Below are 9,209 nucleotides of genomic sequence, written 5' to 3'. Positions count from 1 at the left end.
GTCCTCTGCTGAACTACCCCTGGTCGTCACGCCCTCCGTGGTGCTGATGTCCTCAATTGTACTCGTGATAGGGGAACTGGATGTTGTGGACTTTTCAGTTGTATGGTCATTAGATATAGTTGAGTGTAAGCGGGAACTGTATAATGTTGACTGAGGGTGTAATGATGATAGAACAGAAGAGGGTATTATTGTCTTTCTCTGATGATATGTGGGGGGTGAAAGTGGTGATTGAATATGCGTGTGGGTATGTCGTCAATAATTCCGGGGTAGATGAATGCATTGCAGGGTGAGTCGTCATCTTTGGTATGTAAATGGCGAGGACGAGGGGTTTGATAGGTCGGTTGACGTCACAGTGTATAAAGACTGCATAGTAATCTGGAGAAATGGTGTGTTCACGAATGTCAGTATCTAAAGTTAATAAAACAACAATCTGAAATCATCTCAATTATTACCAATAGTTGAGTCACAAAATTTCAACGCAAAACGTAACACATTTAAAAAAAGACACAAACAAACAAACTTTACGCATAAAAGTACGAGTTTATTTCTCAAATCGTAATGTTTCGTGCAGTAGTCACAGCAGGTCGCATTCGGGTTATTTGCAATATAACCATCTATGAGTTTTTGACAGCCGCTGCAATTCTCAAGAAATTCACAATCCCCGCTTGTCCTTCCCCTTCTTCTGTTGCGATTCTATAATAGTATTTTATCGCTGACATTATGTTGTGCTCTGGTGTAATCTCGGCACGCAGTATGATCCTCATTTCATTTTGCGTCTCTTTTTATTCAGAAATGAATAAGTAGGTCATGGTCACCATACGTTAGTCTACAATGACATCTCCTTTCTTTTTGTTTGATTATTCAACCTTTTTCACGAGTGAAAAATCCCCAAATTAGTTCCATTGTTCCCTTTCTTGACATCACTGGTTTTTCCCCACTCTCCATTGTTCCCTTTTTTCTATACCCCATTGTTCCCTTGTACTCACTCCTTTCTAGGTCTAGGCTACACCATTGTCTAAGGGCAATCGACCATAAGTCGGACATGGTCATCTGGGTCTCCATTGTTCTCCCCATTGTTCTCTTACACAATAGCCCCATTGTTTACTCCCCTCAAGTGTAGGTCATACTAGTACTAGCCCCCCCCTAAAATGAGCCTTTTCTGAATTCATTTAAGCAATAATGTGAATGGGGCCAGCTCCCTATAAATTTGACCCAATACCTACATGTATATGCTGATGAATTCTACCAATTTTCTTGCTACTCATTGTTTGGAAATATTTAAAGCTATTTCAAACAGTGAACACAGAAGAGATGGTAAATTAACATTAGAGCAGGGATATCACTAGTGAGCATTAATGATTTCTTAACGGACTTCTTGTTTTTAATGCAATGAACTTTATTAATGAAATTAATAAGTATTTATTTTCGTAGGTGATTATGACTCGGCAAGAAATATTAAGGCCATTAAGAATGGCGAATTGCTGTACGATTCCAAGAGAATCCTTGCGTGTTCTGTGCTAATTCAGGCCGACACATTTTTAACGGGAATAGTCAATGCAGCAATGAAAAATAAGGTCAGTTGAACATTAACATAGACTCGGCAAGAAATTTAATCTATGCCTCTATACTTATCATTTTATTCCAGATAGAAAGTCCATTTTGTAATTTGTAATACACGTATTCTTTGTATTTTAATGAATTGGGCAAATACCATGCATGTATTTTTATCAATCAGGTGACATACAACTACAAACTTCGACTAGAAAAGCAATCCGGAGATATTTTAAGTTCCCACTGCGAATGTCCTGCTGGTAAGGGCCCAAACGGAACGTGTAAGCATCTACACATGTAGCAGCATTGATGGTGATGCTGGAGAAGTTCACTGGGTTAGGAGAACTGACTGACATTGAGAAAACGTGCACAGAAAACCTTATGATGTTCAATAAACCAAAGATTTCCCATAAAGGTTTACATTTATATATTGATTTATAGTTATTTTTTGAGCTATTATACCCCTGGTAATCCTCAATATGCTTTTTGAATAATTATTACAAGATTTGATATTTAACATGAAGTTGTCACCCATCCAAGGGTTTAACAGGCTCAACATTTCTAAATTTGTCTGAAATAGAGTGATACCCAAACAGAAAAAAAGCCTATTGGATCATGCTAACGACTCGTGTGTAAACCATGGTTTTGATATGGTTTCGGTATAGGAAAATTTTACATGCAAATGAGCTAATGGATCATGGTTCTGAGATGATCTGTTAAACTAAACAACGAGCAAGAAAACCATGATCCTGGTATGGTCTGTTGTAATTATCAACAACTCGTATTAAAATCATGATTCTGGTATGATCTGTTAAAGCTAACAACTCATATTAAAACAATGATCCTTTTACGATCTGTTGTAGCTATCAACAACTCATTTTTAAACCATGATCCTGGTATGATTTGTTAAAGCTAACAACTCGTATTAAAACCATGATCCTGGTATGATCTGTTAAAGCTAACAACTCGTATTTAATTCATGATCCTGGTATGATCTGTTGTAGCTAACAACTCGTATTAAAACCATGATCCTGGTATGATCTGTTAAAGCTAACAACTCGTATTAAAACCATGATCCTGAAACGATCTGTTGTAGCTATCAACAACTCGTATTAAAACCATGATTCTGGTATGATCTGGTAGAACTCATTCAAAGGACAATTATACATTTTTACTGGCATTATAACTATATAATACTATAACTGAACACTAATAGCATTAACACAACAAACATTCCTTTAATATTTCATATTCATGTATAATTGCAGTTTCCAATTAAAAATAAAATTTCAATTATCAAAAAATGAAAAATATTATACATCGTTATGTCATTTAAACAGCATCTTTATGCAAATATAATCCAAACAATGGATAATCCTTAAATCAGTGACATTTAATACTGTCATGTTAAAACTTTTCTTACAAATATTACATAAATTGTTTAAGTTTAATAACTTACTTTTTCACAACCAAGTGTATTTAATAAAAAAAAAGGATAAAAAAGGAATAAAACAGGATTATTGACATTAAACAATAATTCAATATGAATCAATTATAAAAGATTTTTACAAAAATCAACAAATTTTCAGTAAAGTCAACAAATTTTCATTAAAGTCATGCATCAATAAAAAATGACATGGTGCAAAAGAGGATATTTTAAATTGTACAAAAATTAGAATTATCAAAATAAAATGATGAAATAGTATTTAGGCATGTGAAAAGAAATATCAAAGAAACAGGTTATAAACAAAAACTATAGTACTACAATTAAGAAGCATCATGTCTCTTGTAAGTCCACCTCTCACAAGAAAACTTTTCCTTCCATACCACAATTAAGAAGATTCAAGTCTCTTTTTGGTTCGCCTCGCAGACGATAGTTTCTCATTCCAGGCAGCATTGAATGCTGCTGCACCCATCTTCAAAACAACTTCACCATATGCTGAAAATAAATACAAAGTTTAAAATAATTCATTTTATTTTATTATTTATTCATTAACTGTGACAACACATTTTAAAATTCACTAATTTTTTACCCTTTGACCTTGAAGTTTGACCTGCTTTTCAAAAAAATTAACAATACTCATACCGTTTGACTGAGAAGAGATAGGGCTTTTATTGTATCCCTATGAATTACCTATGACAACTCTTTTCTAAAAACACCGACTTTTGACAACTTGACCCTGAGGCTTGATCATAATTTTTTTAATGAGAAGAGATGGGGCTTTCATATTACACAAATATCACAATGTCATGTACGTAACCTGTGATAAAATCATATCAAATACTAGTATATCATGAACTTTGAAAGTTTAAACATTGCTTAAAATTGACCATAACTTTTTACACTTACATGTATATTAGCTGTGACAAGGTCTATCTAAAAAAAAGTATGGCTTAAATCATGGAGAATGTGTTATGACCTTACATCAAAGTCATTAAGGCTAAGATATTTTGACTGGATGCATTGTTTGAAAAAAAGATGTCTGAATTTGTCAATACAGTAGCACACAAATGGGGTATGCTCATCACTATCTTGTGTCATGGTGTGACCCAAGGTCATTTCGACAAGGTCAAGGTCGCAAACACTCATTTAGTATCACTTTTTTAATAGAAGAATATAATAAGATGATATCTACCCTGAAAAGATTGCTTTATCATTAGAACGTGGCATGACCTATACTCAAGGTCATTTCTCTCCGTCCATAGCTCCGTAGAAAGACCTATTCGTTGCTTTGCAACGAGCTCGGCTCTAGTTAATTTGTTAATTTTAGCCCCCCACCCACCTCCTCCACCCCACCCACATTCAATTAGCCTGTCCACTTTCAATATGCTTACGATGTCTATGCATATATAAAGAAATATATACATAAAGATTTTTATCTAATTTGTACATATATTTATGCAAATATTAAAAGGCTTTGTATTTGTAAAATACACTTGGGATAATGCATTTTAATTACACCGCAAAATTTAATTGTACGGAGCGAAATGCATTAGTGACGAACTCTACTCTATATCTACTTGTGTATTCGACCTTGACCTTGAGAGTTTGTACACTGTAATGCAGGATTACATAAATGTGATGAAAGTAATTTGTTTGGAAATGTTTGACAAACCACTGGACTGAGATATTTCTGTCAAGGTATGTATAAAAGCGATAAACAACGAGAACAAATTTTCTCGAATAATCGCAGACGACGTTAACATGGTGTAACCAGTAAAAGGGTCCTGGCTTCAATCAGTTATTATTTAGGTATGAAACGATACAAATTGATGTATTTGCCTCGTAATTATAGCTGTGTCTTGAGTAGGTATTGTCTACTATTACGTCACAGACGGCGTGATTGATTGATTGTATTAAGAAATAAGGTATCATTTTTTGAGTTTTATTGAGATGTAAAACGGGTTGGTCACGTGATCTAATCCCATAAAGCCCGAAGGGCTTTACATTTGTGACTTATTCATACTTTAAATTTGCCTGATTATTACTGTTAACGTGTGAAATGCCTTAATTTTTTCAAACCCAACGGCATGTATGTAATCCACTAAACGCGCGTCGACCCTTTATGACGTCACAGAGAAATTACGTCGAACGTTTATCCAAACGCACATCTATGACCTCTTGACCCCATACCTGTATTTACACAGTTATAAAAACGCTTGCCTTTAGTAGTGTTATATAAAGGAAAACATTTGCAAATGTAAATATTACTGTTTAACGTCCCTCTCCAGAATATTTCACTGATATGGAGACGTCATGATAGGCAAAGAGTTAATATATTTTTTGTAAAACGAAGATCTAACAGCTTAACGAGCATCTAGGTTTCTGCACCTTACCTGTGCTGCTAATCCTTTCCCATTTTATGTGTTTACAATTACTGCATCCCCCACTTGAATTTTCAGCAAAGAATAATCCAAGCTGATTTGTGCGTTCCTCACTTTTTGCGGCTTAAGTGTTTGTTTAGTTTTGATACTGTAATACTGTTACATATGTCAATATTTCTCAACTTCTCCATATACGGTTGTAACGTTAAAACGTCTCACTATTTACTTGTTTGATATTTTAAGCCTACCATGGTAGCCATTTTTAGCTTACCTCAACGAAGTTTGGGGAGCTTATGTAATACCGTCGGTGTCGGCGTCCACGTCGGCGTCGGCGTCCCAGGTTAAGGTTAAGTTTTTTGGAGCAGTTTTCTTTTTAAGTACTTCTATGTCCTATATTGATAAGACATGCATGGAAGATGGTTCTAGTGTGTTTCATTGTACCAGTCAAAGTTTCAGATGCTGCAATTTCAGCAAAGAAATGACCAGGTTAATGTTTTTGGCGCAGGTTAACATTTTTGGTGCAGTTTTTGGTGTAGGTTTCATTTCCAAGTAACTATAATCCCTATGTTGACCAAACTTGCATGGATGATACATCTAAGGATGGATACTACCGAGCTTGCTTCGGATGCTGAATCTGACCTACATTTTCCGGTTGAGTGAACAGGTTAAAGTTTTTGGTGCAGGTTTCATTTCCAAGTAACTATGAGACCTACGTTGACCAAACTTGCATGGATGATACATCTAAGGATGCATACAACCGGGCTTGCTTCGGATGCTGAATCTGACCTACATTTTCCGGTTGAGTGAACAGGTTAAAGTTTTTGGTGCAGGTCTCATTGCCAAGTAACTATAAGACCTATGTTGACCAAACTTGCATGGATGATACATCTAAGGATGGATACTACTGGGCTTGCTTCAGATGCTGAATCTGACCTACATTTTCCGGTTGAGTGAACAGGTTAAAATTTTTGGTGCAGATCTCATTTCCAAGTAACTATAAGCTGTATGTTGACCAAATTGCATGGATGATACATCTAAGGATGCATACTACCGGGCTTGCTTCGGATGCTGAATCTGACCTACATTTTGCTGTTGATTGAACAGGTTAAAGTTTTTGGTGTAGGTTTCATTTCCAAGTAACTATGAGACCTATGTTGACCAAACTTGCATGGATGATACATCTAAGGATGCATACTACTGGGCTTGCTTCGGATGCTGAATCTGACCTACATTTTGCTGTTGAGTGAACAGGTTAAATTTTTTTGTGCAGGTTTCATTTCCAAGTAACTATAAGCCGTATGTTGACCAAACTTGCATGGATGATACATCTAAGGATGCACACTACCAGGCTTGCTTCGGATACTGAGTCTGACCTACATTTTGCGGTTGAGTGAACAGGTTAAAGTTTTCATCAAGAGATGAACATTCTCAAATTTGCTTCAGATGCTGGATTTTGATTACATTTTCATGAAAGAAGAACTAGTTTAAATTGTTTATGTAGGTCTATTTCAAAGTATCAGATCAAAATTGCTTAAATATTTTCATTTTTGGAATGTACACTTTTTGTTGGTTAATTGTGTGACTTTGCCTTACTTAAAGACAACATTCGTTGAGGTGAGCTCTGTAATCTCTGATTACCTATGTTTTTAATTGACAACTGGACAAGTTTAATGCCTTGTGGGATACTAACCAGCGGTTAAAGCACTTTACTTGTAGTTAGTTAACTAGAGGCTAATTTTATTTTGAGCAACAAATATTAGATCAGTGGTAAGTTACCCAGTGGATATAGAATTTAACCAATGGCTAAGTTATCCAGTGGTCAAATTGAACCATTGTTTTGAGCAACCGAATCCAGATTGACACTAGCCAGAAACTAAGAACTCAAGACAGAACCAGAAACAACAATATACTGGCATTTCAGCTACCATAATTCCAAACCTTAGTGAGGAAGGAGTCATTCTACCCACGTACCATCCAGGAGTGGAATGCCCTACCCACCTCTATCGTGATGGCTGAGTCTTGATTACTTCAAGGCTCGCCTCCTTCGATAGGTCACCAGCCAAAAAATAAATCACATTTATGTTAATAAATGCATTTTTGGCATGAACTGTTTTTTGTGCATTGAGAGAGTTATTTCACTGCGTAGTATAAAAAGAATAGAACGCCACCGCTAGGTTGCAGTGCAATAGGTCACAAAGTTTTAAACAGAAGCTGAACTTCTACGGTAGCAAAACAAAAAAATAGCGTTTTAATGTTTTCATCCACGTGAGTGGTTTATCTAGTTTATGTGCTGATTTTTTTAGGTGTACTGAATGGATTTAATCCATCGTTTGTGTCCAGCCATTTCTAAAAAACGAATAGCGTGGGTTAAGCTGTGAACGGTGGAGATTGGCGCGGACTGGCCGTCAACAGACTTCCTCCATGAACAGCATTCTTGCTTCATGAACAACATTCTTGCTCCAATGGAACCAGTAAATAATGCTTGTAGGTAGACTAATTAGGAAAATAACAAATAATTCAATTCATGAAAGACCGTGTTCTTTCTGGGCTTTTTCAATCCAGTGTTTTTGGTAGGAAAGCAAGTTTTCTGTCTGTGCTAAAATTAGCCTCGATGCTCATTGGCCAATATGTAAAGGACATTCACGTGGTAAATGTTCTTAAATTATTCTTGTAATAATAACCAAAGCATGTTCAATTATCAACTAAATTATCCTGCTAATCCTATTTGTAAGATTCTAATATGCTACAAGTCACCCGGTGTATACTTTCATATTTAAATCCTCCAACTTTGCATAATCCTCAATTATAAAAGGAAAAAAATCTCACAATTGTGCTACAATATTAAATATTGGTATAATAGAGACTTCTGCAATTGCTAATATTTTCTTACATTGTAACATAACAAAATTGATATTTTGCTTGCTTTGTCCAATATTTTCTTTTTCAATATTTATTACAGTTAATAAAACTTGATTCCTTTCATATCACAAATGTGAGTAGATTTTTGTTCTCTTTCATAATTGATGATTATGCAAAGTTGGAGGATTTAAATAACCATTGAAAAGAAATTTATATAATTTTATGTTTCTAACTGGATTTAAACAAACATACTACGGCGTCGGTCTTCAACTCTTTCCCGTACACCGGGTGACTTGTAGCATTAATGATCTTGAAGAATTTGCCAGAAAGAAGCACTATCCTCCTTGAATGTCGAAACTTGTCTGACTCCTTCTTCGTCCTCCACTATCGCTGGAATGAAATATTTTAATATTTTCCCCCTTTAGGAAAATTTACTTCTTATCGCCCGCGTTTGGCCCTCATGTAGAATGTGAATTTTGATGTTCTGAAAGATCTATAATAAAGAACTACAGTGAAAACTGTCTCATCTGACACACTGTGAATTTCGACCTAAAATTTCTTTCCCATTTTACTATTTTCTCTTTTTTTAACACTGTGCAATCCGACACCCTGTTTTTCCAACATATACATGTATATATAATTATATCCTTTTGATGAAGTTAATCCAGAAATATATCAGACACAAACATCATACAGAGACTTGATTCATATTTTTAATATGATAATATGAATAATTATTTTACATTTTACTTCAGAAGAGCAGAGCAGAACTATTCCATGGAAACCTTATAAGCTTCTTGAAATGTTACAAAACAAATGTATTAAATATTTAAAAGGATGTGTAAATCCTTTTGAATACAATTACTGTTGATTTTCTATATAAATCAAATTTGAAAAACTTGCCTCTCTTATTTCTCTCTTGATGTCACCGGGACACAGAGTTCTGATGAAAAACAGGACGGAATCAGGGTACC

General features: G+C 35.1%; 1 pseudogene; it reads left to right on the top strand.

The window, feature by feature from the left end:
- Window positions 1-1,223: 1,223 nt before the first annotated feature.
- On the top strand, window positions 1,224-1,992 carry LOC134262874 (uncharacterized; annotated as a pseudogene).
- Window positions 1,993-9,209: the final 7,217 nt, after the last annotated feature.

This window comes from Saccostrea cucullata, unplaced genomic scaffold (genome assembly GCF_032062105.1).
Source record: "Saccostrea cucullata isolate Sc308-1 unplaced genomic scaffold, CSIRO_AGI_Scuc_v1 ctg11660, whole genome shotgun sequence".
Taxonomy (NCBI): Eukaryota; Metazoa; Mollusca; class Bivalvia; order Ostreida; family Ostreidae; genus Saccostrea; species Saccostrea cuccullata.
Note: the sequence above shows the minus strand (reverse complement) of the source record. Positions and strands in the feature narration are given on the sequence as shown.